The sequence below is a fragment of the Carassius auratus genome, chromosome 45, assembly GCF_003368295.1.
Source record: "Carassius auratus strain Wakin chromosome 45, ASM336829v1, whole genome shotgun sequence".
Lineage (NCBI taxonomy): Eukaryota > Metazoa > Chordata > Actinopteri > Cypriniformes > Cyprinidae > Carassius > Carassius auratus.
The window spans coordinates 890,108-907,888 of NC_039287.1; the positions used below are offsets into that span (position 1 = coordinate 890,108).

General features: G+C 37.4%; 1 long non-coding RNA gene across 1 annotated transcript; it reads right to left on the bottom strand.

Annotated features, from left to right (window-relative positions):
• Positions 1–11,958: 11,958 nt before the first annotated feature.
• LOC113062806 (uncharacterized) lies at positions 11,959–17,044 on the bottom strand. The gene is made up of 2 exons (XR_003278593.1): positions 16,813–17,044; positions 11,959–12,874 (listed from the first exon to the last, which is right to left on the bottom strand). It is a non-coding gene; the product is annotated as an uncharacterized LOC113062806 (long non-coding RNA).
• Positions 17,045–17,781: the final 737 nt, after the last annotated feature.

The following is a 17,781-nucleotide window of genomic DNA, read 5'->3' on the forward strand; positions in this document are numbered from 1 at the left end:
TAAAAATACATGAAACCAGTCCTGGAGCAATCTAGAAAAGTAATGGTTTGAAAGTGACATGTCTCACGAGTTTCTATTTCCAAATCTAAAGAAGGTATCATGAAAAATGTGTTTATGACTCGCTATTACGACGAATCTGGTATGTACTGCGTTTTGATTCTTGATGTTTTGATGTGTACTGCTTACACAAATTTAGCAAATACAGTCTTTATAAGCTTTCCATTGAAAAACAGCGATCCGTTGTCGATGCTCGAAGCTTAGATCTTTATAATGATATATAGTTTTTCAAGATTAATTTTGTCCCATTTCATTTAACATATTCATAAACACTGACACGTACAAACAAAGAGAGTTCTGGACGTGGGCGTACTGAACATGAGCGAAATCAGCATGGGGAACTTTTTCGCCCTCACACAAAACTCCTGATCACATGCCCTTTGAACTTTCAACGAGCAACAGTAATTGTGACATCGCACATTGAGGCTGGGTTCAAAATGTTTGGAAGTAAAAATAAAAACTACCCTGTACTTTCCTGGTTGATCATATCTCTCACCTTTGATTACTTGGGAACTACCATTAGATAAACTCAAACAATAGTTTCAGTGTGAAAGTGCCCTAACTCTAAAATTCATTGTGTGTCAAAGAGAAAAAGGGGACACAAGCAGATCTTATTCTCATATTGCTGTCTGGTATTAAATTCCTCCTCAATTTAACAAAAACGTCACGCGGATCACACACATAATGTCCAGCCTTGAGATGGATAACAGAATACTACATTTCTGTCCCTGGGGTTTTATGGCATAAAGCCAGTGGTGTCTCTTTCCCCTCTCAGATTCTTCTTTTTTCTCATGTGGGGGAGCAAAAGAAAACCCTTTCCTGAGTTTCATTCACACAACACGTCACTTGAAACACATAAACATGTCTATCACCTCATTACAATTATCCAGCAGAAAGAAAAACGACCCCCTCGATCACTGGGTTCTCTAATCTGAGTTTCTAATATGCTCTTAAACTGCCATCAGCAGATTATGGACTTCTGTTTTGACACCAGACAAACAGTCAGGATATGAACCACAGATGCAGAGCTTCACAATCCATTATATCAAACGTGCAACATCTGAGCAGCTGATATATTTGGTTGGAGTCTATGATTGGTATTTCAATGCACTTTTTAAAATGGAATGTTCTGATTCTCATGAAGTCATGAGGTGACAACAATAAAGATGACTCATTGACATTGTTTTGCCTTAGGTCTAAATGAAACTGGAGCATGTTTTTCTTCCTTGTCATTTTAAGGTTAGCTCGTGCGTCACTAAAAGGTAGGATCCATTAGAAAAATGAAAGAATCGCAGACTTGCGGAAGAACATTTGGGAATAACAGCTGCCTAGACCTGCTATGACAAGTTAGACTGGGCTTTCACATAATCTAAAACTGATTGCACACTTGACAATAGATACCTATATTAGGAGTACCACATGGGATGGGTTATGTGTCAGAAAACATAACGTCCAAGAATATGTTTAGACTGAAATTCCAATTAACCTGTTAGGCTGGCAGAGGTTTCATTAGAAACTAGGTTAATTTTGTCAACCTCAAACAGCAGATTAAATTTACCACAAACAATTACCTAATGCGCCCTAAACTGGTTCCTTGACCTTGACCAACATTTGGAAAGAGATCGCAACAATGAAACAATGTCAAACACATGGTCCTGAACAGCCTTTGCCCTCCAATTATCCACAATGCAGCACCCCAAAAAAGGGGATTTTCAGCAGAATGAAGTTCTAATTATCCTTCATTATAAATGGCTGTGGTCTAAAGCGGATCACATTACTGACCACTGAAGTGTGCAGCAGCTCAGTGAGACAAAATGCCAGCGGCCCAGCCGTGGATTGGACATTGCTGTCTCAAAAAATCATTCTTTGTAAATATGTTTTTGTTTGAGGTCTCCTTAATACATGGGGTGAAGCTTTTTTCCATCTCTATTGTCTTTTCCTTATCTCTCCTAATTCAAATCCCTGAGATCGTAAGCAAGCTGTCAGAAAACGGCAGGAGGGTGGATTTGTTCCTCTCTCCCATTTATGGAATTTGTAGAAATGGAGGAGGGTACATGTAAGCACATCTCTCGTGGATGTGAATCTAAATTAGGAACGGGCAGAATGACCAAAACCTTACAAGATGATGAATTTTATAAATAACAATAACCGTATATCATGACTTCTTTTTACTGGAAACACCAAAATATTTCACGATTACATAACCATGTGGAAATGCCTATTTCTGATCCTCAAGTGACTTAAAATAAGTCTGGCGTCAGTACATCATTTCAATTCATGAAATGCTTTTTCAGTTCTTACGTTACGTGAAATAAGAACAAAAACCATCACCGTGAAAAACTTAAACGAAGCTAAAAAACAATTCCTTGATACCAAACTAAAACTAAAATTTACAACCTTGCCTACATTTAGTTCAGAAATGTTAATTTTTTTAATTGATGTTGTTGACGAAACAAGCACACCACAGCTGCTGAGATATCAGACCCACTCGTGACATAACATATCTTGAATGGCTCTCAAAGGGCTAATAACAATATATGGTTTCCTTCTTGTAAAAAAACCCTACACGAGAGACAGAAGACCGTGAGATACCAGTGTCTCATGTTTCTGTGTACAAAACATGATTTGGATAACATAAGTCCTGCTTCTGGCGGGAGGAAGGGTTGAGTCGAAATGTGAGTATGAGTGTATGAATGAGCATTTACTGGGTCCGCATATATTCTGAAGTGGACTCAATGGGTTAAAGGGAAACACAGCAGGGGTGTCGCATATCTGCGATGGGAAAAGCTGACTGCTAGAGATAAAGCACACCCACAGCCTCTCACGGCCGAGCGGGAAGAGGTGTTAGGAAAGTGAGTTCCAGCGAAAGGGGTGTCATTCCTTCAGGGATGGAGGAGAGGAATGAGTTTTCACATGCATATGGCTCATAACACAAAATCCAAAAAACACAGCAGAAGCAGACAGACTTGGCTGCTAGAGCAAAACGAGCCCTGACAAGACACCCAGGAGACTCTCCCTGGATAAAAGACTGATCCATCAGAAACGAAACCATTACGGACTCGTTGATTGATTTAATACACAAACATCATTTCTCAGGACCACCCTTTCAAAACTGTTAAACACTTCCTTTTTGCATTTTTTTTAAATCACAGAGACACAGTAGCATAGACTGGAAATCATGAGAAGAAAGCAGCCAGCAAATCAGTACAAATTTATAACAATAATGACAATTTATAATTAGAGATCCAGTGAATTATAGTAAATATTTTTTAAAAGTCTATCATTTTAATGTGACGCAATAAATGGCTGATATTAATATGTGGTATTGTTGTTTCTAAATAAATTCAACAAAACCAACAAGTGAATTTAGGCATCACAGTGTACTAAAGATAACATTGAAACGGTGTTATTAAACTAATATTTTTAAAGATTAACTTCAGAAAGCATTAAAAAACAGCAAAATAAATCTAAATGTAAAAAAAGGAAATTAACATGAACAATTCAATATCCACAAAAAAAAAAAAAAAAAAAATTACAAATACATTTAAAATGTCTAACATCAACCCATAACCAATACAGTACTGATATATCTAGCTAAAATAATCGATAATATTGATCACTGGCCATAAGTAAATAAATTATTGTTATAATGAAGTAATTAAACAGCAGCCGTCAATATCAGCCATAACGTCTAAATCAATTCATCCCAAATATATACATGTATACCTATCATACCCTGAGAGCCGTCACAAATGGACAGCAGTGGGGCTTTAAATGAGGCCTGTCTTCTGCAAGACAAAACTAAACCATTAACCGAAGCTCCACATGTTCTTTATTACGCCCTTTTACAGCCCGAGATCGGCAGATGACTAATTTAAGCAGCCTGTCGTCCTGAACCAAATCGACTGGGAGGGAAAACCGAGAGACACAATCTGACAGAAGACACAGAGGAAGACTCTATTGTTCCTCTCGCCTTTCTCACAGTGAAAAGTGGCAGATGGGTGTTTTGCACCCTTCTCATTCTTTTCGGACAGTTGTGAGGCACAAGTAACTCCTCTTCTGTGTACTAAGAGGGAAACAAGGAAGCGATAGAGAGCAACTGTGTCTGCTATCAGCGGATGGCTCTAGACACAGTGCTCTTGTGTTGGGGATCTGCTGTGTCTTGGCTCTCCCACTCCAGGAATGCACTCGGCCCACAGCTAATGACAGACTGGAGCCTCTGTGGAGCACACAAGCAGTCGGAGCAAAAGCTGCTGCCAGTCAGCCGCTTGGATCCTTGGCCAGCAGCTGTACTCAGAGGTGCTGACGTCCATTGTGCTGGGTAATGGCTTCTAGGAACACGAGTGCGAAAAAGCATCTGTTTAAACGTGACTAGACGGCTTCGGGTCATCAGGGTCATAGGGTCCACACAGACAGATGGTCCAGTGAGTTGTAGTTTTGAAGCAAGACAAAAGGGGGGTAATGAGAGTGGTGTATTGTTTTCTCAGATGGATCTATGTAAATAGTTTCATTTTTACATCTCACGCCAGTGGCGGAATACAGTCACATCACGAGCCAAACCACAAAGGGATCGGTTCTTCAACATGCAAAATACTAGTCACTGCAATATCGCATAAACTTCCTTAAAACGATTTACACTGGGCCAAATGAAATCACACATTCTCTCAAAAAATTCAGTTGATGTTGCAATGTCTGATTCACAAACGAATCATGCAGACTAGTCCTTTGAACCAGATCAACACAATTTACTAAAGAGAATGATTTGCTCATTCAGACACCAGATGACCAGATTTTCAGTGAAAAACAACTTCATTTGGGTCTATTTCTACCAGTTACCAGACTTTTAGCAGATATTCACCTTATTTTTAACGTAAGAACAGGTGTGGTCATCAGTTTCCAGCATCAGTTGCTTCCAGTTATATTAGTATTAATATATAAAAACAGAACTCTATAGGCGTCTGCTTGATATTGCAAAATGGTATTTGTTATCGTATATAAATTTTTGTAATTATAAACAAGGGTTTGTGGCTAAAATGGCTTTACTGTGTACTAACACTTTGTTATTTTTCTAGTTATGTAACTATAGCGGTTAAAGAATTGAAAGTTTCACACATTCACAGGAAACAGCTTGCAGCACTGATGATAAGGTGGATGATATAACATTTCTATGCTGCTTTTGTAACCTTTTTGAAGCTTTTGTTCATTGCAATTACATGGGAAAAAGCCCTAGTACAATCTTCAGAACTTTTTGCCACAGTAATAGACATACAGGTTTGAAATGAAGCAAATTAAGCAACAAAGTGTATTCTCCGCATTTATGCAACTTGATTTAAATGTGTACTGAGAAAGAATCTAGGCTACTCCGCATTTGAGGAACAGTCTGTCTGTTTCTTCATACTTCCTCATAATGATTTGATGTAAATCAGTAACTAGTTATATAAAAAGCAAGATGTGGGTTCTCTAACAACTGAATCACCATTAGTGCCTGGGACGCAAGAGTTTTCTCATTAAAGACGACAAGTTGAAAATGTATATTTAAAAGCCGTGATTTCCCTAATGTGTAATGGAAATCTAAAATATTGACTGGTAGTTACTGAGCTATAAACAAGTGAACGTAAGTATAGATCAAATAAAAAAAAAACAGGGAGAAAAGGTTATTTTTAGATTCACAGTTTCATAATGTAGTCCCTTTCTACTCGTGATAAACCAGACATTAATCTTTAAACTCATTCGTGCCATCAAGTTTGACAAGGGCGTGGATGGACGCGTAGGGTAAATACGAAACAAATCACTCCTTTCATGAAGTGGAATAGAATCTTTCCATTTTGAAAACACGCATAGCTTAAACTTCCAGCTAAGTTAGTTGTGTTCGAACATGTCACAAATGGCACCATCAGCTCTTAGCAGTTTTCAGAGTGACGCAAATAGACTTAACTAGCCCACACCACACTACAGTACAGTCGGACTACATTTCGGACAGAAGAATGGCATTTACAAACCGCTTTTGGAACACCCTACTGTCCCATGTATTTTTCCACAGAGAAAACAAATAACATAAGCCCTGAGATTCATATAATTCCTAGCTGTTTTCACAAACACTTAGCAACCCAAATGATTTGACACCCACACCAACATTCGCTACTCTTAAACATGTGATATAAAATTTGGAGACAGCACAACATCTGCTATACTAGCGCTATTAGCATTAGCAAGTCCGGCTAGAAGGCATATTAGCAATTATGCTATTTTGTTACAAGATTAGAAATGGCAAAGTTTATCAAAAGTGGTTGCAGCCGTTTGATAGAATGTATAGATGTCTCAAGAAGCCATTTCAAACTTTGGGTTTAACCACTTAAGCCGCATTTCCACCGCAGGAACTTTACCCAGGAACTAGGGACTTTGGCCTGGTACTTGGTGTGTTTCCACCGCAGGAACCAGGAACTAAATAAAGTTCCGGGTAAAAAAATGCCCCTCAGAACGTCCCTGCTGGCGAGGTGGTACTTTTTCAAAGTTCCGGAACTTTCGGGGCCGGGACTTTGGCGCTAAACATTCTGATTGGTTGAGCCCACGCAGCATTGGTTGAGTTCAACCACCATTTATTCGGATCAACATTTTCAAAATATTACTGTTATTGTGTCATGAAATGTAATTTTAAAAGTATTTCAGGCGAGAATGTAGTTGTTTAAAACTCAAATCTGTTGTTTATTTATAAAGACAGTGCCTATTTAAAAATGTGTTTCGCCGATCTCTGCGACGGTGAGCTCCACGCAATCAGCGGGAGCTCAGTGATCATCTATCCGCCGAGAAGCAGCCTCATCTCGGATAGACCTTCTGATATGTGCCGCTGGCTCTGATGTCTCTTTAGTGGTTAAACATAAAATATAATTCAGCTGCGGGGTAAATCTAACAGGTTTTCTTTGGTCTGTATTCAATGTATCTATAAGTTAAAATGAAAATAAAAAAGGCAAATTTATATAATATTTATTTTCATTGTAATGGCTGCATATACACATATCCCTGTACTAAGTACATTTCTGCAGCTGTTATCATGCTTAAATGAATACCAAAGGAGGCAGTGGTATTTGATATCCTATTTCGTTTTATTGTAAATATACAGTAAGGAAAATTGCAGTAGACAAGACGAGCTGACTGAAGTTATCAAGTACGCTGCTGTTTATAGATTTACCGGACTTGTGTCGTCGCGGACATCACACTCACCAGTCGAATGCACAAAGTCTGAACTAACTACCGATGATGCACGTCCAAAATCAGCGTACTTTTTTTTTTTTTTTTTTTAATCAGCGGTACTTTGTATTGAGAAACGCGCTCTGACCTACGTCACCAGTCATTTGCCTAATCTTCCCGGTACTTTACACCGCGGTGGAAACGCAGAAAGCAACAGGTCTGGGGGGAAAAAAGTTCCTGGTAAAAATGTTCCGGGTAATTTCGGTGGAAACGCGGCATAACATACGACAAGAGAGAAAACTGAGGAGAGCCTGAAGGACTACCATATGAAACCCTGAGGGGAAAAACAAAACACTCAGTCTTAGCTGAAGAAGGGGAGCAGACATTTACACATCTGTTTCACATGGATTTTCCAAAGAAGTAGAATCAGGTCAGCAAATTAACTTTAAAGCTGCATTACAACATAACTGAACCAAAACTTGGGGAATGTAAAGTTTATAATCACAGTTCTCATTTTAGTCATATTATGCGCCTCAAACAAACATTGCTTTTACTGGGAAATTTACCATAAGGTAATAATGATTTCAAGGGCTGATTTGCAAACATCTCTCAAACCCACACAAACCACTTCCTGAAGCATTCGACATTCTTCTGTCGTCACTACAGTTCAAAACGTTTGAGGTCAGCAAGATTTATTTTTCTTCTTTTGAAGGGAATTAATATTTTTATACAACAAGGACGCATTAAGTAGATCAAAAGACACATCAAGGCATTTGTTACAAAGGATTTATATTTGAAATAAATACTGTTCTTTTGAAAGTTCGATTCTATTCATCAACAAATCCTTGAAAAAATCATTTCCACCAAAATATTAAGTAACACAACTGTTTTCAGCATTGATGAAAATAAGAAATGTGCCACGAGCAACAAATCAGCTTGTTAGATTATTGAAGGACTGGAATGTCAGATGCTCAAAATTCAGCTTTGTAATCCCAGGAATACATTAAATTTTAAAATACATCAAAATAGAAAACAGCTATTTTAAATTGCACAATATTACTGTTTTTACTTTACTTTGGATGAAATAAATGCAGCCTTGGTGACCTTGGTTACATCTTACTGACCCCAAACCTATGAACATTATGTCAGGTGATACTTTTAATGGTTTTAGCATGCACATGAAAGTACCTGAAAAGAATCATCATTAAACAATTTGTGTTGGAAAATTCCATGTATTTCTCCTTTTTGGTTATTCACAATGCCTATTTGTCATTAGCTCACTATGCAAGCACCTCATCCAATGTCATAATGGTCTGAAACCACTCTTTGCTGAGGTAAGAATTAACACTAGATAACATATAGAAGTGGCATAGTGATAAATCAGAGTAAGAAGTGAGTAACATAGGAAACTCCTCTATAGTGCTAAAAAAAACATAGCGACTTCAGCTGTGTGCCTTCAAGGAGCTGCTTTTCATTCTCACAAGCTCCAGAAACCCTAAGATCAGCCTCTGAGCACAGCAAGGTTTTCTTTCTTTTTTTTTTTTCTTTTTTTTTTGTGTTGCCTTCCTGTGCTACTTCCTCTTATTTGTTTTTACGAACTACACATGTGAAGCAATGCAATAGCGAAGCTTGATAAAAAGAATTGTTCCAAATAACAGAATTTCATAAAGATAAGATCTGGTCCCTCCTTGTATCTCCAAGCTTTGTGGATTATTTAATGTGACACAATCTAGGTGCCTTGTAATGACATTGTTGAGAACAGTGAATGTTTCATGCTGTTCTTGATAAAGTTGCAAGCCACAAATTGCAGGTCCTGTAGCATGTAAAGACCCAAACACCACAAATTATATGCAGCAGTCCACTAATAACAGCTTCTGCTTGTTGATGGAACATTTCTGTAGGGATGCGCTCCTGTTCAGATGCATTGATGTTTGGCAATGATCTTCACTGGAATAGCAAAACCCAGTATTGAAGATGGGTGAATACATTGTCATGATTCTTTGTTTTGTGTCATTAGCTTATGTAAAGCGCCAACAAATTTATCAATAGATCCATGTTATCATTGTCACTGTCCATGCATCTGATTCAAGTTCAACATTCAGAAGCCTCATATGATTCCTTCAATAAGTTCTACAACAGTTCAGACTAATACAGATCACAGGTCTTAGATTTCCACTGAGGTGTCGATTTCATGCATTTATGCCCACTAAAGCTCAAAGTATAGTTTGTTTTTGTATGCGTACGCTCGAACATGTAGCCTTTTAAGTTAAGTGTGTTCACAGGTTTCCATGGGCCAATGCAAATAAATCTAGATTTAAATATGACCTAAAGTTTTGTACTTATCCAAAACAACAAGATTTTTTTTTTGTGAGTTTGCAATATATTAAAATACTTAACTTTTAATATTAAAGATACCAGTACTTTTATCATTGTTTAAAAAATCCTAATTTAATAACTTGTTCTCCGTCTTCCTCTCTTAATCTTATAAGGGTTGCATTCTTTAATGAGGTCATTGCTTTCCCTTAATGTGAAGATTAATGACAACATTTTTAATTATAGTAGCCTATATGCTGTATACCAATGTATACTTATTTTTATTAACTGGAAATTACACCTTGACCGTTTAGCTTCTTTTCTTTGGTGGGGATATATATATATATATATATATATATATATATATATATATATATATATATATGGCATATCTATGTGGTGGTGGTTTTTTGTCCCAGGCCAGCGCTGGTCACATGTGTGTATGAAGGAGGTGAACCCCTGGAACTCGGCATCCGGCCGTTTATTGTTTTATTGCAGCACGTCTCTGTTCTGGACTTGCACAAACTGCGTTGAAATGCAATTATTATCCAAAATGTAATTTATGTGAAAATATGAAGTCTGTAAACGCCCATTAACAGAGGCCAGAGATGCTGAGGATGTATGCACAGAGAAAAATACTGTAGCAGGCAGATCACTCACTGTTCATGATGCACAAGCTATTGGAAGAAAAGCCTAAATATTGATTTGGGGGTTTTATGAACGTGTTTTTGAGGGGAACTGACCGCCTTCAGAAGAGTTTTGATGGTATTTTATTTTAATCTCGTCTCTGTATAATTAACATTAAAGCAATGTTTCAGCAAAGCACTGATTTGTTTACAGAGGTAACCAAGGAAATGTGTTCCTGTAGCTCAAATTGGTAGAGCATTGTTTGGGGTTCGATTACCCGGGAACACATGATAGGTAAAAATGTATAGCCTGAATGCACTGTAAGTCGCTTTGGATAAAAGCGTCTGCTAAATGCATACATTTAAATGTAATTAAATTTAATTTTAATTTTAAAAATTAAGTGCTGTTCTGCTGTTCCATGAGCGCCTCCTTCTGTCAGAGAGCTAATCTGTGTATCATTCTGTCAATCTATGTTGCTTGTTTCCTTCAGGCATGTAGTATAATTTCACAAAGCTAGTCAGAACATTCTGTTTTTGCTTCAGATTAGGTTATTATTATATCAGAACTTTCGTATGTGCAAAAATTAAAGAATACTTTGGCCTTAAGTCTCGAGGCCAGCTAATGTAATTTTTACATCTTAAAACTCTCAAATAAAGCAAACTATTCATCAAAATATACCCTGGATAATGCATAAACTTAAATTAAGAATTGAATGTGCAGTCTATGCTTTACGGCTGGCATAAAATGCAAACTGCATTCAATTTTAAATATGTTAAAGCAACACCTGTTCCAACATATGGTATAAAATTGTGGCAAACCTCTAGTTTGTCCAAAAAAAGGGACTGTTTATTTTTAATCCTGTTCATTTGGATTATTTTTGAAGCTGTTAGTGGCACAAAAATTGCACACTTTACATTTAGGCATGCTGAGGGGATGGACAGAAAGAAAAAAAATGATGCTTGGGTGGATGCACAGAAAAAAACTGCCAAAATAAGGCGCAATATCACTGACAGACTTTCATCAGATGACCTTGAAAAATCATCCCTTCTGTCCGCTGCTCAGTCTGTGGGAGGACTGAATATGTAGCATTCAGCCGATGTACTAGATCCATGCCTAACACATGTGAGCAGCTTTACATCCACGCACACACACACACACACATTACTTGGGATCACTTGGGACACTTATGTCCCTGGCTTGACTTTGTGGTGCTGAATCAATGAGAATGTGGCTGCTTGGAACCAGTGGTCCAGCCCAATCCCACCATCCCTCAATCTTTATCATTTATTTTCCAAGCGCAATGTTCTCAATGACTCACTTATTACATAAGGCTAGAAGCACTCATTTGCCTGTTCATGTGTTGTTACGGGGAAATAGTGCCAAATGCTTGCAAGTGAAGGTTTTTTTTCTTACAGTGCATTTGTACATTGCATCTTTTCAATTTCATTTCATAATTTATTTTTGGCTATCTGACCATAGTCAAAAGATTTTCTTTATTTGGATACTGTGTTTTATGCACAACTTTTCCACGTGGAAAATCTGTATCTTTGAAGACATTTTATCAAAGTTAGAAATTCCAGTATTGTGAGAACACTACTTACATATGTGTTATATGTATAACATTATGTATATAAATAAGTCTGCAGTGGCCATTCGGAACCATCTGTGATCTGACTTTCCTATTTGACTTCATTTGTTATTTATGTAGCAAACGTACTTCAAGCACCAACTGTTATTTTACCCAGAAATATGACAAAGAGACAAAACCTACAAACACAAAATGCTGACCCACACATTCACCTGACCTCCTCAGATATATATATAAACAACTAGCCCCATCTGAATAGGGATAAAGAATTACTTGAGCATTATAAAAACAAACACACAACACCCAAGTGACTGAGGTCACACATACACACACCTCGGTATTTGAAACACTTCAACTGCCTGTCAATATGGACATCTGTCTTTGTTTTCAGGCTACGTTTGTCATGCAGAGCAAGAAATGGAGCTATGTTAGCGATGGAGACACTGGATGAGACTCGTACAGAAAGGGGCAACAGGCGTACAAGAGAAAGCCCATCCCCCATCAACACCTCCCAGATGCTCGACTGAAAACAAAGAAATGATGCTCATTTCATTCCATCCAGTATCTTAAGTCCAGCGGTTATGTCTGTCATCACAGCACTGAGAGCGACACAAACAAAAGAACAAACACCATTGTCTTCGACGTCAAGAATCATACATGCCAACAGACAAAAAACCATCCCAATATAAACCATCTGTGACTCAGAATTATGCAGAAACCGAATTCAATACAATACAATGAACGATAAATTAAATAATAATGCCTGACACCTCCATTCCTGCAACTTACTTTACATATTTCCTAATCTAAGGAGATTTTACTTCCTGCTAAATCAACAAGGCAGTTGTCTGCATCTTAAATATCAATGCTCGAAGAGTGTCAGAGTGGATGGCATTGGAAGATTTAGGTGTAGGAGGAATATGAAGATGGTTTTTGTGAATAATCTCACCTGAAGCTTGGGCTGTGGGGAGTATGCCGAGGAGGAGGAGCAGCAGGGATGTGGTGGCCACACTGTGAGCGAGCGAGGCTCTTGTCTCACACGCTACCATTCCATTGCACATCTTTCAGCCCTGCTTTTGCAGCAAGAGTCCTCTCCGGCTGAACCTAGCGACAGAAATTATAATTATAATTACAAGCAGCTCAGTAGCTAGTATATTAAAACAAAACTTAAGTGGTAGCTACAACATTGTTTATGAGTGTTTTACTCACATGGAATTTGTGCTCATAGAATTGAACTGAAAATCAAACAGATTTCTTATAACACAATCTCTGATTTCTAATAATCAATAGTCTCACACGGCAAAAGCAGGCTATATTATGACCATAAATATTCTTTACCCTAAAAAAATAAAAAAAAGCATTTAGCATATTTTAATAAAATACATGGTTGAATATTTAATGTATATACACCACAGTATATACACTTTAAAACCCAATTAAAATGAGATTCAGTCCTTTAGCCTTTATTTATTTATTCCTTGCATTTTTTCCAAGCCACTCTACAAAAGTGACTTTCACATAGCTCACATTATCAAATATCAGATCATCATTCTTAAAACATGATTTAGTCCAGGTAATGATGAGTTTCCAGTTACCAGTCATTATGGCTAAAGGCAGTTTAACTCACATTTGGCTAATTTTGTAATGTTTTTAGCTTCTTAAAGTGTAGGACTCTCAGTTCCCTGTTAAAGTCATGCCAGTTTCTGTGGCTATGTTCATGGCGAGAGTCAGGTTTAGTTATTCAAAAATAAAAATAAATATTTTTTTTCTAAAAACCCTAAGACTACATTTGGATTTACTTGGTAAAAAAAAGACCATTTCTCAAAAAGAGTAGAAGGATTATAACCCATCAAAATATTTTTAACGCACAGAGGATTCTGACAAGATGAGCACTTCTGGGAATTTCTATGAGAGTCTTGAGTCTCAGTTCCTTTTACATTTTTTAATATTTAAACGAATTTCACAATGTTCCACAATTTTATCCAGTCAATAGTTTTCAATGTGTGAAAAAACAGAGAATATAGCAGATTAATAAGCAGTGTTTTCAATTCAAGACAAATGGAACAAATAGTACGTTTCAAAACATCATTCTTCTCGAAACGAACTCATGAATGACGAGAGAACTGAGAAACCTTGAGGAACTAAATTGCTCATATCACAATACATCCTATCTTTATAACGATGATCAACAAAACACAGAACAGCTGGGTATCCATGTGGCGTATGGTGGTGTTTACATTACATACAAAGTCTATTAGCAATAGGACGATGGAGAATGAGTTAGAATCACATTACTTTGTACTCAGGGAAAAAACAAGTTATTAGTTACCATTACACAAATGAGAGCAGGTGCAATGGTGCTGCTAAGTAAGCACAAGTCCATTTGTCAAGATTCCTCCAAAACAAGATAGGTATGTGTGTGCTGAAGGAAGATTAAACTAAAGAACACGGGGTGCACGAGTCTCAGAAACAAACAGGATGCTGAGGGTGCGACTACCGCTCCCACATGAGGCCAATCTGCTACTGCCGCCACACCTTTCCCCTCCTCACACGGGACCAGCACTGGGGTGACCAAGGAGCACAAGAAGTGTGACGCACATCCCACTGGCAGAGAAGAGATCGCTTGCTGCCTCATGTACCAAACAGACTGGCACAGAAGAACATTCTGCAACAAACTGCTCAGTGCCAACATGATCCCAGAATGGGAAAACTGCAATTCAGCCTGGATTCGTTGTAAGTGACTAAGGTGTTGTAAAGATGGCGTCCCGAGTAAACGCATCTGACTGACACCTCGCACAAATATTCAACAACACTTGCTAGAAAATAGCCTTTATAAAGTGCACTAAACAACTCCAATGTGAATGTAAAGATCTAGTTTATCCAAAAATTTAATTTGACACCATTTACTCACCCTCAAGTTGTTCCAAAAACAATAAGACTTTAGTTAATATTCAAAACACTTTTGATATTTTAATAAAAGCTACAGGATTTCTGTTTCTACATTGAGAGTCCATTATACACAACTATGCCACTTCAAAAAGAGATTATAAATAAATCCCTATGAATCAAGCAGTTTAATCCAAGTTTATATTTTACGTTGGATTTGGATTAAACTTGGATTAAACATCTTGATTCATTTGAATTTGTTTTACAATCTATTTCTGAACTTTCTGAAACATCAAAGTTTCGGTGGAATGGACTTTCAGTGGAGTGACAGCACCGGCACCCCAAATATTAGAAAACCATAATCTTGTCACACTAGTCACATTACTTTGACGTAAAATGACAAAACAGGCCAGATGCCAAAAGAGACGTAGCATTGTGGTTCCTCCACTTTTCATACCAGATCTGCCTTCAGGTTCAAATGTAAAAGAGGTTGAGTGAGAAATATGCAAATCCAAAGCCCTTTCAGCTGTTGGGAGTTTAGTAAGAGATGAAAGAGAAAAAAACTGAATAGACAGAAATACATATCTGGAAATACAGAGTTCAACTTGCTACAAGTCCAGGCTGCATGACAGTGAAGAAAGAGCCTTGTGTTAAGCATATTGTGGCTCACACAGCTCCTTTATGCACCTTTGAACACAGAAGGTAATGAGAAAGAAGTGGCCGTCTATAAGGAACCAACAAATGTTTGTGAAGGGAAGCTGATATTATGTTGAAACAATTTCCTGATCAAGTTTCAACATGAAGCTTCGCATTTAAGTCAAGCAAACTCCTGTAAAGATATGCTATTGGGAAAAAATAGTGAATATGGGGTGTTGGGTTACAAGTAGTACAAAAACAAGGCAACAAGCAGTGAATGCTGGTTCCAATTTAGAGATATAAAGCAATTACTGGAGACAATGGTGACAGTTGACACTAATCTTGTTTTCAGACAAGAAATTATATCGCCTCACTGCAAAAACGAGCAGCACATTTTTATTTATTAAAAGAGAGAGAGAGAGAGAGAGACAGAGAGACAGAGAGGAGAGGCTAGGTATTTGGAAGTGGGGTGAGCTGAGGGACATGATAATATAGTTATTCTTCGTTAATCAGAAATAAACCCAAGTATGTCCGGATTTAAAGTCACACGCGCTGACACGTGCAACTGTTACGAGAGTACAACAAGAGAACAGAGTGTGTCCTGCTCTCAAACTACTGCGAACGGAACAATATTAACCTATGAAAACAATCAAAAAGAAAGATGCATCAGTAATTATAGCGGTTAAGTTTCCTAAAATGATCTTTGAGGCTGTTTCTAACTTTCTGGTCACAAGTATTTTAAAGTCCCCTTGCTACGTAAAAGCGTTTACAGCACAGCGTTTTGTGCTGCTTGCAGAAGTCCAATGTTTCAACATGTCGTTTTGCAACGGGTATAAATAAAACTGGATGTATATTAGACGTATGCATTGACTTAAACTCCCTGGGAATGTACTCTTTTAAGAAACCGGTTGAGGCAAGTACAAAATACTAATTACAACGATATTTGAGGTCCGCTGCTGACTGAAATAATACTGTAACACTCTTGACAACATTTATACCCATCAGTACATCTACAACAAAAGCATTCGTTAAATAATACACATACAATGTATATTTACCAGTGTAGTAAATTAAAATGGAAGCCTATGTGTAATAAAAAGTTAACAACAGGCTTTGTCCGCATCGCCGGACTTTTGTAATCGCGTTATGACATGCTAATAAACAATCACATTTCCACAAGAAACTCTATGGGTAATAATGTAAGGATGATTTGATCAACATATACAACAAATAACCGCCATCGTCACTGATTAAAAGACCTTTCGCTATGAGTGGAATTAATAGTTGTTTTGATTGGATTAGCTAGCGAGCTTTATAGCTGGAATACTGTGAATATGAAAGTCCTTTAACAATCAGTAACTCACCGATCTACTAATTATGTTTTTAAGTACTCATTTGAATAATTTGGCTATCAATATTTGTTAGCTTTTGCGCAAACCGGTGATTCAGATCCTGAAGACTGCGCTCGGCTAACAGTGTTAGCTCAGCTAACCTTCACAGCGCAAGAATAGAGATCTTACCAGTGAATGCCCTCCTCTTTAAAAATCAGTATCGGGTCACCATGGAGCTGTGTCGAATGGATGGAAATCCTAGGGTTACTGTATACGCGGTTTATGTTGTTATCGAGTGTATTCGGAGATTCTGACGGCCCTTTTCGATCTGCTCATCCGTCTACGGCGAAGGTTGAGAACAGATCGCAGTACCTCCCTACTGTAGGAAAGAGCTTCGAGCTCCACCAGTGGCCTCGCTCTCATACCGTCTCCATGACCACGGAGAACTGTACGCGAGAGGGGCGGGGCTTCCGAGGTCTGCTGGTTCGTGAGAAATCAGCTGTTACTTGGGAGTGGATCACGCGAGCCAACACAGATTCTTGTTTATAACAGCATACTGCAATATAAAATATTTTGTTGTTACTTAATAATTGTGTCATTTACACGGATACATCTGATCTCTTCTGAATCGGTTTTAATTTTGCCTTCACAAATTATCATTAGTAAGATTTGACCTGCTTTATAAAATATTTACTTTTTATTAAAAAAAGTATTAAAAAAAGTACAGATAGTTTTGGAGACCATTAGACGTTAAATAAGTCTTTTTGTGAAGGTTGCAAAATATTATTTTGAATTTAAGTACCTTATTTGCCTTTTTGTGTCTTTAACTACCCTGGATGGTCTTCTCTATTATCATTTCTAGTTGTTTTCGCAGTGGGATTTATTTATGATTTAACGCCATGTCAGCAGCAGTGGCTATATTCATTATAAGAGGAAACATTTCACAATTCATTCGTTTCAAAACATTCATTTCAAAAAAATTATATAGCAATTTTGTTTATAAATAAATAAATAAATAAATAAATAAATATACAGAGACATACATTTAATAAATATAATAAGAAAATGTAATAAGAATAATTATATAGAGTCTTCCAGTCTTCATGACAAAAAAAAATAAAATCGTCCCTGGAAAATAATAAAAAAAATCTACATTGG